General features: G+C 39.6%; 1 long non-coding RNA gene across 1 annotated transcript in view; it reads left to right on the top strand.

Annotated features, from left to right (window-relative positions):
* Positions 1-19,082, top strand: part of LOC141960666 (uncharacterized) — a 255,631-nt gene that overhangs the window by 21,918 nt on the left and 214,631 nt on the right. Inside the window, exon 2 of the long non-coding RNA XR_012633680.1 lies at positions 17,359-17,435. This is a non-coding gene — a long non-coding RNA (uncharacterized LOC141960666). The remainder of the gene's footprint in view (positions 1-17,358; positions 17,436-19,082) is intronic.

Below are 19,082 nucleotides of genomic sequence, written 5' to 3'. Positions count from 1 at the left end.
GTACATTGTTATACTGACAAAGTTGTTGCTGCTGTAACCAGTTCTGTGGATTATGGCTTTGTTGTACTGGTATAATGCACATCACTGTCACATTCACAACAAGGGAACTTTGTGGGTATCCCTGTATTCTAGTGCTTATAGTTATGGCTATAGCATGAACAAATGGCAGGCGTATTTCTGCATGAGATACTAATACTTATTTAGTTGTGTTGCTATAACTTCACAGTGAAGTTTGAGGCCCTTGAATACGGAGTAACAGGGAAATTTAAAGTCAGCACAGAATATGAGGGTTTTTCACTTTATAGTTCTCATCAGGAGGCTTCATTCACGTCTGCTGTTAACAGGTTAACGTCAAAAGTGCAGCCATGTAAAAAACGTTAGTTGAACGCCCCCTAGCCGAAACGATTTTCAGAACATGGTTAAGACAAAAGTTTCCAGGGGATTCCAGTATACAGCTGGGGGGAGTCCCACGTTCAGTGTTCCTCCTTTGTTGGTTTCAACTCAGCCCAGCTGTTACTCTAAGGATGGATCCGTTTGCATATCTATACCTATGGATACATTTATGTTCATATACTGGTCCTTTTAGAAAAGTATCTTGTATTAAGGAAGCAATCTTCATTTTCTGTTCCTTTTAATTAGATTGGTACAACATTTGGAAATATGAGGCTGTGTGTAGAGTTAGTTTGCAAAACTCATCTGAAAACTAGATTAAAAAGCCATAAATGCGTTCATATTTCAGAGCCAAATTAAGCAATCCTACAAGCACAAGTGTAATTGAGCTCTGTGCTTTCTCTGGTGTCATATATTGCACAGGCACTTCTCAAAGCAAGAGAACTCGTTGCCTTTTCTATTAGTACAAATTACTGATCCTTGAATAAGCCACTAGCATTGGTTTTATCTTCATCAAACTAGATATTTTGATATTGGGAATTGATACTGGGAAAGAAAAGAAGGAAAGCCTCTTTCTATGTTCTATTATATACAATGTATACACAATGGCGTTGATTCTGCCCCTTCCTTGATCAGATTGCTTCAAGTAGACCTGTCCACAGGAATTTCTCAGAGTCTGCCAACCCTGTACGCATTCAGCGAAAGTTTTGTTGTATCTGACTTGTGAGTGGTTTGTATTGTCCATGTTCTCTCTCTCTCTCCATAAGCCTCATTTTAATTTCATGTTAGATGAAATACACGGTCAGTCTAAAAAAGCCAGAACTATACAAAGTTAAGCATGTCAGGTGATTGCTACCAAGTTTTGGACAGGCTCTGCTGTGAGAATTTCTATGATCATTGAAGAAGTGATGCTTAGCTAGAAAGCAGGTGACGGATTGTTCAAATGGCCACACAACCCTTCCTTTGCAATGCTGACATCACTGCTTATGTGTTATAGAACAGGGTGTTCAAGGATGGTGTAGTATTATTACACTTAAGATTAGTCTGTAGTTGCAAAAATCAGGCTACTGAAGATGAGAGACTATCTATCTTGACATTATCAAATGAGTTTTTGTTGTTTTAGTGCTTTCTGTGCATGAAGAGGTGGACTGCTACCACAAACTGTCTGTATATTCATTGTGGTTTGGCTGCTGGCTGAGATCAAACACCATGCAGCCACTTGCTCACCCTCCCTCTGCATGGAGGAATGGGTAAGTCAGTTGGAGGGGTAAAGGGAGACTTGAAGATTGAGATAAACAGTTTAGTAATTGTAATAAAACAGAACAATAACAATAATAGAAAGTACAAATGGGTAATACACAATGTGATTGCTTACCACCTGCTGACTGATACCCAGCCTGTTCCTGGCTAGTGATCCTGAAAGAACCAAGATCCCACTGTCGCAATCCCAGAAGCGAGAGGGAACCCGCCTCCTTCCTGGCCGCCCCTCCTTTATATACTGAGCATGACATCACATGATACGGAATATTCCATTGGCTATATGCTCTCTCTGTGCCCCCTCCCATCTTAAGAAAAATTAACTCTATCCCAGATGAAACCAGGTCAGTCTCCACCCCTTATTCCATGCCATTTATGTTATGCTCAGGTTCCAAATACATTCTAATTAATCACCATCCCTTTCCCTAGAATCAGAAGTATATACACAGATATCATTCTCTTAGTCTAGGGGCAATCCCTCCAGAATGCATAATGAGTTCATTTAGTCCATAACTTGCAGTTCCATTTGTCATGACAATCTTTTAAGGCAGGAGGCATGAGGCGGAGTTGGCTCAGTCAGTGGAGCAGAAGACCTTGGGTGCGGCAGGAGGATGGCATGGTCTCTGTTACAGTTGGAGTTTATAGCTGATGTGTCTGGCACAATCCATGCTCATAGTCTGTGGCCAAAGATGTCAATCTCAAGGATGTTGCTGGGCACCAGTTGCTGAAATCAGTCCTGACTACCAAAGTTGATCTTTTTTATTAATGTGATGCCATTCATATAATATGTATCAACCGTAGCAATGACACTATGCAATAACAGGGGTATTTGACAGTTAACATCATACAGTTCAATTCATCAGCTATTTTCACCTAAAATCAAATTCCCTTGAGGCACGCATTGGACTTCCCTGCCCTTCTGTATTACCCATCAAGTGCACCCAGATCCTTGGGCAAAAGTAATCCCACACATGGGTTTACCTTTACCCAGTGCAGGGATAACCCAGACTTTCAATGAGACCAAATGCCGGGTGCTGCACTTGGGCCACAACAACCCCCAGCAGCGCTACAGGCTTGGGGAGGAGTGGCTGGAGAGCTGCCAGTCAGAGAGGGACCTGGGGGGGTTGATTGACAGCCGGCTGAACAGGAGCCAGCAGTGTGCCCAGGTGGCCAAGAAGGCCAATGGCATCCTGGCTTGTATCAGCAATAGCGTGGCCAGCAGGGACAGGGAAGGGATCTTACCCCTGTACTCGGCACTGGTGAGGCCGCCCCTCGATTCCTGTGTTCAGTTTTGGGCCCCTCACTACAAAAAGGACATTGAATGACTCGAGCGTGTCCAGAGAAGGGCAACGGAGCTGGTGCAGGGTCTGGAGCACAGGTCATACGAGGAGCGGCTGAGGGAACTGGGGATGTTTAGTCTGGAGAAGAGGAGGCTGAGGGGAGACCTCATGGCCCTCTACAGCTCCCTGAAAGGCAGTTGCAGAGAGCTGGGGATGAGTCTTTTTAACCAAGTAACAAGCTATAGGACAAGAGGTAATGGCCTAAAGTTGCACCAGGGAAGGTTCAGACTAGATGTCAGGAAGTATTTCTTTCCAGAAGGGGTTGTTAGGTGTTGGAATGGGCTGCCCAGGGAGGTGGTGGAGTCCCCATCCCTGGAGGGGTTTAAGAGTAGAGTCAACATAGCGCTGAGGGATGTGGTGTAGTTGGGAACTGTCATTGCTCGGTTAATGGTTGGACTGGATGATCTTCAAGGTCCTTTCCAACCTAGATAATTCTGTGTCTTCCCCAGCATATTTTAATGCACACTACAGAGACTTTATCCCCATCTACAGTACATAGAAGGTTTGACTGAGTAGGGCCAAACTGGTTGGCAGATCCTCTAGTATTGACTAACCAAGTGGCTTTTGCTAAATGCATGTCCTGATATTTGAAAGTTCCCGCACCTATTGCTCTCAGTGTAGTTTTTAGCCATTGTACTGCTCAATTTTCTCAAAGGCTGGTGCATGGCAGGGGATGTGATATATCCACTCAATGCTGTGTTCTTTGGATCAAGTGTCTATGAGATTATTTCTGAAATGAGTCTCATTATCTAATTCAGTTCTTTATGGGGTGCTATGCTGCCACAAGACTTGCTTCTCAAGGCCTAGAATAGTGTTCCAGGCAATGGCATGAGGCACGGCATGTGTTTCCAACCATTCAGTGGCTGCTTTCACCAGTGTGAGCACATAACATTTGCTGTGCTGAGTTTGTAGGAGCATAATATAATCAGTCTGCCAGGCCCCTCCGTATTTATATTTTAACCATTGTCCTCCATACCAAAGGGATTTTAACCATTTGCCTTGCTTGATCATAACATGTCTCACATTCATGGATAACCTGTGCAACAGTGTCCATGGTTGTCCACCCCTCGGTCACGAGCCTGTTTATATGTTGCATCTCTTCCCTGATGGCCTGAGGAGTCTTGGGCCCAGCGAACCATAAAGTTTTCACCCTTATGTTGCCAGTCCAGATCTACTCGAGCCACCTTAATCTTAGGAGCTTGATCCACCTGTTGGTTGTTTTGATGTTCTTCAGTGGCTCGGCTCTTGGGTACATGAGCATCTACATGACCTTTCACAACCAGGTTCTCTACCTGAGCAACAATACCTTGCCATAATTCAGTAGCCCAGATGGGTTTGCCTCTGCACTCCCAGCTGCTCTGCCAGCTGCTGTAACCTCCCGCACAGTGCATTTGCCACCATCCATGAGTCACTATAAAGATAGATGTCCTGGCTCAGCTAGGATAGGGTTAAGTTTCCCCGGAAGAGAAGGGGGAAGGGATCTCCAGCCGAGTTATTCATACCATACTGACGTCAGGTCCGGGTGCGGGAGCACGGGAACTTTTTTCTTTGTGGCTTTGGTGGCGGGGAGCACACGGCGGGCTTGCTCCATAACCATTGCGGTATTTCTCTGTATATCTTTTGTCTTGCTTACTGTTACTGCTGTTTATTGTTGTTGTCATTGCTACTGTTGTTGTTCAGATTGCTTATCACACTGTTGTATTAAATTTCTTCTTATTTTAACCTGGGGTTTGTGCCTCACTTCCAGCCTGACTGGCTGAGGGGGGGGGGGGAGGGGCAATGGCAGTGTGGTCTCTGGTCCTGGCAGGGCTTAAACCAACACAATAGAGCACTGGCCACCTTTCTTGCTCAGTGATATCTAAGGCCAGCTGGATGGCCTTCACCTCTGTGAAATGACTCGATTCACCTTCTCCTTCAGCAGCTTCTGCAACCTGTTGTGTGAGGCTCCACACAGCCACTTTCCACCTTCGATGTTTCTGTACAATGCAGCAGGACCCCTCGGTAAACAGGGCATATAATTTCTCATTATCTGGTAGTTTATTATATGGTAGAGCTTCTTCAGCACATGTCACCTCTTCCTCTGGCGCCATTCCACAATGTTTGCCTTCAAGCCAATTTTTGATCACTGTAGTACTCCTGGGAAGCTGGGGATCCCTGTTTGAGCACGTTGTGTGATTACAGAATCACAGAATCATCTAGGTTGGAAAGGACCTTGAAGATCACCTAGTCCAACCGTTAACCTAGCACTGACAGTTCCCAACTACAGCATATCCTTAAGCGCTAAATTGACCCCTTAATGCAACCCGTTTACTCCATGCGGCATCAGTTGCATGGTGTGTAGAGGGGACACTCCCTTTGAGTGGCAGTTGGGGTGGCAGGAGGAGCTGTGCTTCAGTGCCAACCACTTCCAAAGCAGCTCGAACCCCTTCATATGCTGTCAAGATCTCTTCTTCAGTTGGAGTATTGCGGGCTTCAGATCCTCTATATCCCTGACTCCAAAACTCTGGGGGTCAGCCCTGAGTCTCCCCTGGTGCTCTCTGCTGACTCCAGGTAGGGCGATACTCCCTGGCTGCGATTTTTAACATCTTGTCCTGTCCAAACTGGCGCAAGGGCTGCTGTATGAACTGTTTTCTCTTTAATTTGTTCAAAGGCTTATCGTTGCTCAGGACCCCATATAAAATCATTATTTTTCCAGGTCACTTGATAGGGCTTACAGTCTGACTGTAATTTGGAATATATATCATACATTCCCCAGAAACCCACAATGCCTAAGAAAGCTTTCATTTCCTTTTCGTTGGTCGGTTAGTACATAGCTGTCATTTTATTAATCACATCCATTGTAATCTGATGATGTCCACCTTCCCATTTTTTTCCTAAAAAATGAATCTCCCATGCAGGTCCCTTGACCGTACCCTGCTAGCAGGAGTTATTGATAATACACTATATAAAATGCTGTCTTCACATTCATAAGAAGTAGAACAAGGATATTCAGTATGCCTCAAATGCAGAGCAACAACAGTTGTGAGGAAAAAAAAAAATAAAATTGACAAAGGTTCAGCACTTCCATCCCCTCCAATTAGCACTGAGCAAAACCTTGTCTCCCTTGTATTTCAAAAAGTAAACCAAACTTTTAAGCATTTGGTAAAACAACATAATTTTGGCATCCTGTAAAATACATACAACCAGAAAAACAGCACAACCCTTATGTTTTCCTTTGTGGGTCACTTACGTTCAGAGAAGACTCTGCCTGAGATCCCTTTATCATGGCTACAACCACAGCCAGCAGACTAGGCTAGAAGTTGATGGACTATCTTTTAAGGCCCATGGCCTTTTTTGTACCTTTAGAGGATCCAAGACTAGGAGACACACATTGTAGAGTAGTAGCTCATTTCCAACCACAGGAACCTAACATTTTAATGGATTGAAGGTGTATTTGCAGTAAGTACAGACTTTTTTTTACAAATATCAACGAGACCAAAATGTCCTGTAAAATTTGAAACTTTTGCACAGTTCTTCATGAAATGTCATCAGAGTATTATCTATTGATAAGGCTACAATGACAAGGTATGACATTCATCCTAAAAAATTCCCTCCACCTTCTCACAGCATTTTTTTCTGTATTTATTCTTTATTGTAATTTGTAAAAGGAGAAAATTGCATTTCTTTCTCCTCTGTCTCCATTTCTTTCACTGATTTGGAATCACACTGAAAGTTAAGACTGCTAAATAGTAAGATGTTAGTACCTTTATGAGGTCTTCTACTTTTTGCTTCATACTGTAAAGCAGTCATCTAAGGCATGCTGCATATGAAAATCGCCAACTACACTGGTATTTGTACTTTTTGCATAAATGAAGAAGTGATGGCTGCAGATGTGCTACATTCTTGCTAAGAAACTTATTTGCTGCTAAAACACTTTAGAGGATAATTAGTCTTGAAAAATCAAGAAAAATATTTTACACATTAGCTTACCTCTGTTTGTCTTCCAAGTCTTGGTTATGCAAACTACAATGATTATTATCAGACCTTAAAGAATTACCTATCTCCACTAAAATTAAACAAAGATGACATAAGCTGTGAATTTATTTTTTAATATTTCTGAACCATTATTAACCAATACCACTACCACCTGCTCATTAGTTACTGAGTCCCAAATTTGATACAGTTGCTGTTTTCTGTCAAAGTAGCTAACCATAATAAAAGAGCAGAGGAAATTAAAGTTTGAGCTATATTAGTTTAGCATATGTTGCAATCTTTTTAAATCATTCTGCCATGTTACTTCCATGTTTACCTAAATAGACAGCTATAATCATGAAGGCTCAAAGAAGTGGATTCTACACATAGATATCTAAAGTCATACCAGAGTTTGAGGAATGCATAGCACTGAGTCAGGATTTTAGCTCGTCCCTGCAATTGGCACTTTTACAACAAAGACCTGCCTTTGGATCCCGATTCTTCAAAAAATCTAGTTCTAGACCCTTCTGTAAGAAAATATCAGTATGATGTCCTTCTATTACAGGAACTACAGAATGCTCCTATTACAAACAGATGGGTTATCTAATACTCATTAGTGCCTCAACCATGACATTCTGTTGCTGTTAATCTGTCAGGAGGAAGAACTGTTTGTTGCCTGTCCAGTGCTGTAATAATTCATTCTCTATAGATCCTCATTAGGATGGAAAATTACAGCCATGCAAGTTACAGCATCCTGCCAGGTTTCTCTCTTCTATCTGTAGGAAAGTCTAAATTTGAAGAAGCAGAAACACAGTTTTCCCTTTTTTCAAAATAAATGTTCTGTGCTTGGAGGTGAAGGATGTGGGCATTGGAAGAAAAGTATCACATGGCAGTAACTTAGTCATTACACTTTTAACCATGGTGGAAGTTTTTTGCTCTATACAGCCATGCTTAATGCTGTGCTGGTTGCTAATTTTAAGAAATAAGTTCTCTAAGCTCTACACTTTACTATCTTGCTTTACTGTGCACACATGCATATATAAAAACATAGCTGACCTCAGGAAGGATCTAAACAGGTTAATTAATATTCACTAACAACTCAGAGCCATGTTGATAAAAGTAGTCTTTGTTCATTTGTGCTTTTGAGTGGGTTTTTTTGTTTTTGTTTTTAAATACTTACATGATTGATACAGGAGAAAGAACCAAGGCCAAGAATCAGTTTCTGTTAGAAGTGTTGGCATGTGATTGTATGAAAGGTCATGGGAATTAGGGCATTTCTTTCCTTCTGCAGACTATTTAGTGAAAAGGGAAAGAAAAATCAGAAAAATTAGAACATCTTGAAAAATTGAAAGTCAAAACTCAGGGGATTTTATATTATTTTCCTTCAGAGAGCAAGAAAATTCACCCTGATTTTTTACCACTGACATATACCATGAATCCACAGCTATTAAAATTTAGTGCAAATCTAACTCAACTCTGCAAATGTCAACAGTGGTTGCCTGGCAGTAGAAGCAAGGTTAAATGTTAACCATAGTACTCTGTGCTACAGTATGTCTGTTCTCTGATGGAACCACTTGCTTAGTCTCAAGTGTGGGCTGAAGATGAAAGGATGTGTGGGGAGAATAGGTGTCACAGAACACAATTAAATGGGAGTTTTGTGTGTATAAGGTGGCTGCTCTTTGGCTATTTTCCTGTAATCAAACTTTAACACAGTGGTAACCACAGAATTGGTGCATCTCTTGGCTCTCCCTCTTGCTGTAGTGTTCTAATGGGAAATACAGATCACACAAAGAAGTTTCCATAGATTTGAAGAAAGTTCCCTTGCTTGACCAAGGAGTGTGAATGGCTGATAACATGCCAATGTTAGGCCAGACCTATGCAGGCCAAATTTAATCTTTATGTGCAACATCACTAAAGCTGATGGAGGTGGTCCTATTTGCATAGTGCATGCAGAAGTTTGAGACTTCACTGCTCTTGGTTGTCATTCTGCTCCTTGCACTGGTTACCACCCCTGAGGCAAAGCTAGCACAAAAAGATACGTGAATTTGTATCTTTGCTTATAAACTTTTCAACCTGATGGATTAATGCAAACTCAGCTTCATTGTTCATGTAAATTAAGATGTCAGGTTTGGAGTGACTAGAGAGAGGTGTGGATTTTTACCTTTCTGCTGACCCTGATTAAAGGGATAACCTTTTGCAGAGATAGGTAACTGTTAAGGGCAGCAACACTGATTTGCACTAATAAACTTGCCAGACCTTCTCTATCTGAGCTGTTTTTGCTCTTTCAATATTAATGGATCTTCTACACATCTCAAAACCCACAAAAACAAATAATACTTTTGCAGTATTCTTAAGGAACAGTTTTTTAGGAAGCTCCTGGCTCTTTATGATTGCTGGGATACCTGACCTTGGATTTATATCTAAAACATTAGAAAGCTGACCATCTCTAATTGCCACTTTAAGTGATACTCAGATCATCATGTCTCGTGTATTTAGCAAGTCTAGGTTTTTGGAGGCTTCTTGAGATTTGACCTTGTGTAAATGGTCTTTAAATTACTCAGAATCATTTCACAAACCTAATTAGCATGTGATAAAATCACTTCAACTCACCTCAGTTGACAATAGTCCATTAAAGTAACCCATGTAGATTTACTTGTCTATTGTTACATATTTACTGTCATTTATATATGAAGAAAACTTCAAGAAGAGAATTGCCCTAAACAGAAATTATAAACCAGTGAATTGTATTTGCAGTATATAGCAGTATTTGCATTTACCAGCAAATTGTCATGTGTCTCTTCTGAGTAAAAGTAAGCTGTGATCTGGAGGGAGAAAGAGAAAAAAAAGAAATCCCTGCTATGCTACTAGAAGATGCCATTTAATCAGCTAGACCAGTTAATAACTCTTGCTGCCTTTTTTATTTGTCAAGGGCTCAATATTTTTTCAATATGAGGTCTGCTTCAGTATGCTTTAAATGGCAGTTTATAATTAATGGTACTTGAGTGTGTCTCTTATTTCCAAAATTCATACAACATTCTTGGTTACAATTTATACATGATTTTAAAGTATAATTAACATTCAGCTTTACAAGATATATGCAAACAGATATGCAAATTTGGAAATAAATATGCAAACATATAAAATGTTGTTGAATTAAGTAGTCCTTAACATTTTTAATGAAATCAATATTTTATTCATATTTTGCACACAATTTTGAGTACTTAGTGATTTGGTAGTTCTCAGACTTTTGTGGACCATGTTGACAGATTGATTCTCCTATGGCTCATCTTGTCTTCCAGTCTCCTGAACCTCATAGTTTCCTTATGGAAAAGAGGAGCTAATCCAAATCCCTCTAAATTACTGGGATTCTTTTCAGTTATGCTATGTGGTTATTTGAGATAGTAAACTTGGCATGTTAGTGAAACAGTTTAAAATAATCTTATAAAAACTTCATATTGAATCACATTAAAGGTCTGTATAGCCCAGTATCCTATTTCTAACAGTAGTAGAAAATCCCCCAAAACCTCAACTATAGAAAAATATGAAAATATACATCAAATATATCACCTAGATTTTTTTTCTAGCCTATAGCCTCTTGTGAGTCAAGAAATGGTTATGGCCATTTCTATGCAGTTAGTTACCATCCATGGAGTTCTTTTATATATGTGTATATATATATATATATAAAACCTATATATATTCTGACCCTGACTATGTTGGTGGTTCACCAGTTTACCAGTGTCCTTCTAGTTGCAGAGATCCCAAACCCAAATCCAGTATTATAGATGTGGTCTAACAAGTGATGAGTCTCTATTCCCTTCCCTCAATCTGCTGATTATGCTGATAATAAAGTCCAGGATGATGTGGGCTGTCTTCATTGCCAGACACACTACTAGCTCACTGCTGCAAGTGAGGATACTGCCTCCACTTGCCCCAGCTCCAGGGAGAGGACCGTGGCAATCTCTGCAGCCCCAGAGCTCGAGAACTGCATCCTCCCTCAGGAGCTCATCTGAGTTATGACCTCTGGTGTGCTAGGGGTGGTTGCTCCAGCCAGTGCTGTTGTCTGTATGGAAACCAGTCTGTTCCTTCCTACCATGTCACAGCGATGGCTTTTGAATATTCTGTCTTCCCCTATCCTCTCCACTACCCCATAACATGTGACTCAAGTGGCCTGATATTTTCCTTCTCTGGATGCAGGAAGCTATTTTCACTGCCACATGGTGCTAGTAGCCCTCACTTGTTTAATCTTTTCAGCAAATTTGCTACATGATTCCTGTCCCTGAATGCCTGCTATTCTTCAGCTTTGGCTGGCCACAAACTTGATTCCTGCCAAGGAAATGTTATCTCAGAAGGACATGTAGTTAAGATACTCAGAAAGTAAAGGTATAAAGATGTATGGAATTTTGTATTTAACTGATAAGAAGGAAAATCCTCAGAGATCCTCAGAGAAAATCAGTGTTCTGGCTGTAGTTCCTAGTAAATAACTAGGTATTAGTACGAGGAGACTGATAGGTGCTTCACTGTTATAGCAGATCTATATATGTCATGATAATGTAGCAATAGATTGAACTAGGAGGTCAAAAACTCCTGGTACTTCAAACTGCACCCTTTATAATGTAATTATGTAATACATGCTGAGGAGAGGCACAGGGAACAGTTGAAGGGTTTGGTGTTATAAAGGTCAAAGGCTGAAGTAGCAGGCAGTGTGTAGAGGCAGGTTTCCATTTGGTCTTCACTGCCATCCAAAGCATGCTTTAAGTTTGCGCATTTTTGAACTACTGAAAAAATATTACAGAATTTCTGCAACTGCAGAAATGCTGAAACTAGCAGTTTCTTCAGACACTTAGCTAGCAAAGCCCTCTCCATGTAGATTTTGGTGTTAGACAGGATGGCTTGGGCAAGCGTTGACTTAAACTGAAGGAATTTGAATACCCAACCATACAAATGTAGAGTGTATGAGTGTGGCAAAGAAAATTGCATTCAAGTCACAATGTACCATAGAAGGCAGGAGGCATACCCTATTCAACTTCCAGTTACAGAACCTGAACCAATGTTAAGATTTACAACACTGCAAGTACTATGGATCCCACAAGATGACTGTCAGCTGAAGAGTAAATGTGGTTTCCTATCCTTTGTTTGCCAGATTACTAATCAAGATCACATGTCTAGGCTTTAAATCATGTAGGGTTACTACATAAACTTCTTACACACATCAAGAACCATGCTGAAGTCTATGTTGTTGATTATTTAAGACTTACTCATTTTAATAAAGTTTGTAGGATTGATCCCTTCCGTTTTTTCAATAAATCCTAGAATGTTTCATTTAGTTTACATCAGTGCACAAGTAATCAAAACTGTAATTATATCTCTAAAGAAACATCACTTAAAAATAGACATATGAATGCTGTTTTGATCATTGCAAACTGCTATTTGTGGTGCAGTGTTTTGGTTATGAGATGTAGAAAAATTTATCTGCCCTTGCAGGTGCATACTCAAAATACTATTTCAGGGCAAGTAGTGCTGTAGTATTTTTCTGAGAGATATTTATTTATTTATTACTACAGGTATAGCGAGTGAAAACAATACAGCTGCTTTCCTGTACATCTGTGGTAGTTTCAGTGTTTTTTAGTATATAATTGACTGAAACAAGTAAGACCTAATGTATTTAGCAAAACAGTGTTCAGGGTATGCAACACCCTCTGCCTTCATACCAAATAACCTTGGTCTTTAAAAGACTATACATGCGCAGTTGCTCAGTTCCATATGCTTTTTATTCTCCCAGCATATTTCAGGGTTGATTTCTTGCATTTCTTGATTTTGTTTCTGTGGGTTGGATTTCATTTCAGCAGATTGCCCAATCCCCTCTTCATTCTGTTGTAATTGGTTTTTGAATTGTCTCAAGTTCTCCAATGGATTTATGACAATCAGAAAATTAACAATAGCCCCTTAATTGCACAGGGCTATGTGATTCATGAAGAACTTACTTGACTGATATGTCTTTCCCCCTCACTTCCAGCCAGGCAGTCCTGTGTGCTTCTTAAACCAGAGTAGAGGCAGTAAAATGTGTATACATTGAAACTTTTTCTTCCTGGCACTCCATCACTTGGAAAGCAATCTGAGGCTTTTCCATACGATGATGTATTGGCAGTAACTTATAAAACCCCTAAAATATGGAAACATGGTTTTTGATTATGCTATAAATTGGGATTATTTCCTTCAGGCAGGCGGAAGGACATGCCAGCTGGACTTTATATTTTGGCTGTTAAAAAGCTTTAGGAGCCAAAATTATAATTAGCTCACTCATATTGAAATATGTTCTCCCTAGCTGTATTATTTTTTGCCAGAGCCTGATACAATTCCTGAAAGATGCAGTTCTCCTCAGCACAGGAAATATGCATCATATTGTTGGCATTAACCAACCACCTGTGCAGTGGCTGCTGCAGTGCTTGCACAAGGAGGCAATGAGGCAATGCATCTGCCACCTGGCATGTTACAGGTATGTGTCTGTGCTGCAGGGCAGGGCCGGCTGTAGAGGGCACGGACTGGCTCTTTGAGGGCTCAGGACACTGAATGCAGGGATCTGCACTCTAGGCAGGTGGGGCTTGAATTACTCAGAATTGCAGGAGATGCTTCTAAACACCAAATTTGAAGAATGGCAGGGCTAGTTCATCAACAAACCATCACTGCAAGAAAGTTGCTTGTATTTCAGCAGCACCTGTAATAGTTTCATGTGTTGTAAAGTGGTATCTAAAGATCCAGTTGAGATCCAGATGCCACCTATAGAAAGTGACTATTGCACACTATAATTAAGTGGTGAGAGGGAAGGACTGGTAGGCACAGCTGAAAGAAACTTTATCAATGTACTTTGACAGGAAACATGGACAGGATGCAAAAATCTGCCAAACGTCCTGAGTGCTTACTGGGGCAACTAAAATCTCACTAGGATAGTTGAGTGGGCCAGTGAGAGTAAAGCTAGCCTGGGAATGTTTTCACTCACATTCCTCTGTCACTCTTCTGATCGATCTTGGCATAGATATACCCGCTGTGAGAACTTATCCATACCTTCTGTAGCTAACTGGAGAATAGGAATGAAGGATACTGAGGCAGAGAGTCATGTAGTGACCCCTTCAGATTTCATAACAAGTCAGACACAGCATGGCAAACAGAATCCAGATTCTTCTGTTTCACAGTTCAGTGCCATCCAATGGTTCATGTTAACTTGAGTTAAAAATGTAACTAACTTTTTCCCCGCACTGTTTGGACTCTGTATTTGCAAGCTGGATGTTTCATCATATTAGAGGTAGTAGAATGCTTTCACTGAATAGTTCTCAGATTCTGTGTTTGGATGATTTCTTTTACTTGTATTTGTTTTTTCTGTCTGTGTTGTGGCTGCTCACCAGTTAATGGGGCAGTTTCTCACAATGAACCCATTATGGAATTTTATTTTGGATATTCATTTGATTACTATGATGATTACATACTTGAATATTTTGAATCCTTTTTGTTTTGTTTTGTATAAAACACTCTTTTCTGACTCTCTGTTTTACTACTTTCCTCCCAAAGGCATATAAAACTTTTTTTAGGAACATCATTTAGTTTGGGAGAGAGACTGAAAGAAGCATTGGGGAGAAATGAAAGAGGGAATATTCAGGGCACAAGATGGTGTGTCCATCTGAGTGCTGAGCACCATTTGCAGCTGTGGGTTTGATTAGCCAGCTCTTCCCGATGAACGGCCCAGGCAAAGGCAGCCGCCCCTGTTGCCTTGGCTTCGGCAAGGTACATATTCACATTACGGCAGGGGGCTCCAGAGCTGCAGAGAGATTGCACTGAACAGCAGCCAGTCACCCTGCAGAACTGAAAGGCATTTTAAAGAGTACTAAATAGATTCATTTTATTTATGATTACAATGTAAACCCCTATAATATGTCAGAGAAATTATTAACTCATTATATAGACAGCCTCTTTTCAGTTTGAATGCCCTAACTTGTTTCGAAACTGATTCTTTGCAGACATAAGAAACACGTGGAGAATTACATTCTTGCTGCTTATTTTGGTAGGCAAAAAGGAGAATTTCAAAGCTAGACTAGAAGAAAGATCTAAAAATTAATGGGCCACTTACCTTTTCAAGTTTCAAGGCAAGCTGTTAATGTTACTCTATGAAGCTGATAGTAATCCAGCAAGTTTTTTTCCTGAATGTAAGACCTGATGCAAGTTTCTCTCCTTAAAATGCTCTTTGTTTTTCATCTGTTGAAAGATTAGGAAAAAAAAATGCTTATAATGCTTGAGTTGAAAACTTTTGTATTAATTAATATTAGTAGTATTCAAAGGGGCAGTTCAATGCAGATTTCACTTCTTAAGTAAGAGGCTGTACCTTAGTTTTGCATGGACCCCTGAATTCAGGCTAATATTAGTTAACATCTCTAACTCTGCTTTCTTCACATAAGAAGAATGACTGCTCTAGGGTATGCTACTACCAGACCATACTGAATCACTAAATGTTTAGAACAAAACGTTTAGAACTCCAGAAAGTAAGCATAAAGTTGTACTACTTGAAAATGACTGTAGTTTCCATGGTGAAAATTTAGAAGGATTGTAATACAGTTTGTAACATCTAGAAAATGTTTTATTTTGATAAGCCATTTTTTGTGTTTTGAAATGAGTGAAACATAAATGTTGGGAATGTGGTAACAAATATAAACAGGGTGAAAACTTGAAACCTTTACTGCTTGAAAAAAGGGCAATACTCAGGCTTTCATGCTTCATGTTCTGGAAAATACTAGTAGCTGAACTGTAAAATCTTAGTTTTCCTGTAAGTTGTACAGTTATGTACTTGCAAAGGCAGTATTTTATCTTTCTCCTTAAAGCTGGATGTATATTATGAAATCAGTTGGTTTCCTCACTTTTTAGTGGCTTATGTCATAATGTAGTTAATTTTTTTTTTTTTTTTTAACTAGCTTTTCATTAAAATACATGATACCACAGTAATTCTCTTAGTTGTTTATATTTTGATAAATGCGTTGGTAGCAAATATATATTTTTTTTTTTATGTGTTGGGAAGAAGGAAATACATATGTTTGAGGAAAGGAAAAAAGTTTGTATGTGCTTCAGACCTGATTCTAGCACCTTTGTTTAGTATAATACTACTGAGAGGCACTGTTTGGCTATGTCCCTAGTGATTTACTACAGAACAGCAAATGTAAGCAAAGATCAGTAATCCCATCAATTTAAGTGCAATGCTAGGTATTTGTCTTGTTTGATTCTTACCTCTTGTTTTTATATATGGAAGCCAAGGTGTACAAAAGAAATTGATACTTTGCTAAGGCTATTTGATTTGAAGTGAGTCTTGCTGTGAAATTAGTTTTGCATTTTGAAATTTGTCTGCTTTGCTGTTTTTGCCTAGAGTACCTGTAGTCCCAAGGCTACTCTACCAACTGAGGATAACTCTATTGTAGCAGTTAACAAATTATTTTAATGCATGGACTTATTTCTTGACAATATTCTCTTAATTACCTACTGTGGACCCAGGGGCTCCATGGGCCTCGAAGTAAAAAGCTCTGTACTACTCTAATATTTCAGCCAGATCATCTGCAAACTCTGGCTGATGGTGACTATGTCATAGGAGCCAGTAGGAAGTCTCTTATGCTTCCCTCAAATTAGCAAACATTAGCAGTTACCTAAGATAGCATTATATCTATGTCTACAGTGAAAAAGAAGCTAGAACTTTGTTTATGTGGGAGAAAGTAATGTAAGAGCGAAAACTGTGACACAATAAGGGTAAAACTTCATGCCTGTACAGAAGTTCTCTGTATCATTTGATGGCTTTAATACAGAGAAGTGGCTGTGCAGAATAGCAAACTGTAATTTCTCTGAATTTACCATCGAATAAAGTATCCTCAAAACCAAAAAAATAAGACCCATGAATAAATGAATAAGCAATGAGCTGTCAGCTGAAAAGAAGCAATGAAAAACTAGAAAGAGAGAGAAAAATGAAAGAGGATTAGGTGCCAAAAACAAGGTGCCAAAAAAATCAGGGTCTGTCAGATTGGTACAAGCAATGATCCCTGGTTCCTCATTAGTTCCATATACAGTGCATATTGCCAGAGTCCTTTGGTCCTACATTAACTTACAGAGTATTTTGATAAACAATTTTTTCTTTCCATAAGAAGTGCCAGTGGAGACAGGTAAGAGAGGAACCCATGTATAGGGGCAGTCATGTAATAAAGGCACAAAATGCAAACAGGGGTTCTAAAAGTTTACTGAAATATGGATCTCATCTAACGCAGTGATCAGACCAACAGTCATTATTCTTCCTAGGTCTTTTATAGATGATCAAATAACATAATTTTCTAAATTCAGCAATTATTTCTATGTGATACTAATATTATAGAAACACTAAAGGTACTTCATTGTTTTTATACAGTGCAAGTGATATTGAGAAGAAACCATGCAATTATCCAGCTGTACTTATACCATTAGGGAGTTCTTTCTGGATCACAGGTAAGTCAAGATAAATACTTTGGCTTTCAGTTTATGGGTACAGAGCCTGTGGTCAGCAGTTGATAGTTGGCATGCAGCTGCCTACTTTACCCATTTTTATGCACTAACTAATTTCCTTGATGTAGGGATTTGGGGATGGGGAAATAATTTCACAAATTATAACCAAAAAAAAATCTGTTTCATCTACTTCATTCTGGATAGCCATTGCATAAAAACTGTCAAAACCATATTGCTCCAGGTTCATCCCTGCTGCAGTTCCATTGATTATAGTGGAGTTAAATCAAAGATGAATCTGTCTGCTCAATTTAAATCTAATGATTGTTTAGAAAGTCGGGGGGAGAGCCCTGTCTAAATCCAGTGCTGTTTTATCCTTGTGTCAGCATTTAATTCCATTTGCATATAAGCCTATTTCCCTTCTCTAAATTTAATTTGTTAGAGCTTGGCCCTCAGCAACAACAGCAACAACAAAGTAATTGCATGCAGTACTGGGCAATGGTGCCAATACAGCATGTGCTATAAAAATGTCTCACACAAATTTATAAAATGTAGTCATTAGTGACATTCTGCCTGGTAACAGCAGTCAGTGTCTGGATATCTGAAAAAAAGAAGCGTTGAGCTACCTCATGGACATGCGACATCTAATAATACACATATAAAGAAGTGATTTTTTAATATCAGCTATTAATTGTGGCCATTTCACCCAAGGAAATGAGATATTCATGTCTTATATGACCAATAGGAGTCATTCTAGATTTTCACTGAGATGAGATAAAACTGGCTGAGGCTTAGTTCTTAAGCTCCCCTAGATATCATCTGTCACTTTGCGTAAGGTACTTGTGCTGCCTGACTTAGCAGGCTTGTTTTAAACTGGGGAGGAGTGGTTGGCATTGTCACAATATACCTTGTTTATTTAGCTGCCACACTTCACTGCAGTACTATTTACTATGTTCTCATAGCACCTAGCCTCTCAGCCCAGTCTTCATTTAGACCTTTCACCTGGCCATTTTAGGATGAAAAGATTTTTCTTTGTGGACTTGACCTGATCGACAGTCATTCCAATTCAGTTGTTCTTCCAAAGGTAGTGCTACCTGCCTCAAGTTTATAGGATCCTTTATTCTCACTTTATCCAAAGGATCTCTTTATTCTCATTTGTGAAAAGAAGACACTGATGCCAAGATACTGGCCTGGGGCACTGTGCAATATTGTGCAGCTAACAGAGCCTGGAAGAGAAGCCAGATTTTCTGAATTAGAGCCGCATGCTCTGTGCCTAAGGCCGTACTATACATACAATATAAGCTTATGAAGAGTGGAAAATAAACACACATCTTCCCACTATCTGATCTCTATGTTTAGATAAATCTGGTTATTTCCTAACTTATCAGATCTTTTTGATATATATTGTTCCTCCTATGGATAGGAAAGTCCACTACTACCCTTGTTACTTACTCCCATTACCTCTTGATGCACTTGTAGGCTATCCTCAGTAGGATTAGAAGGCACACAGGACCTTTCAGGAGCCACTTACCACTTTACAGGATTAGGGTAAGCCTCCCTTTGATGTTTTTGTGATCACACCCATCTGTCATAACTGAACATGAAGAATTAGGCTTTATTTTTATTTAATGTTCTAGTTATGTTTAAAAGGTC

The sequence above is a fragment of the Athene noctua genome, chromosome 5 (genome assembly GCF_965140245.1).
Source record: "Athene noctua chromosome 5, bAthNoc1.hap1.1, whole genome shotgun sequence".
Lineage (NCBI taxonomy): Eukaryota > Metazoa > Chordata > Aves > Strigiformes > Strigidae > Athene > Athene noctua.
This window is presented reverse-complemented; position numbering and strand designations above follow the sequence as displayed.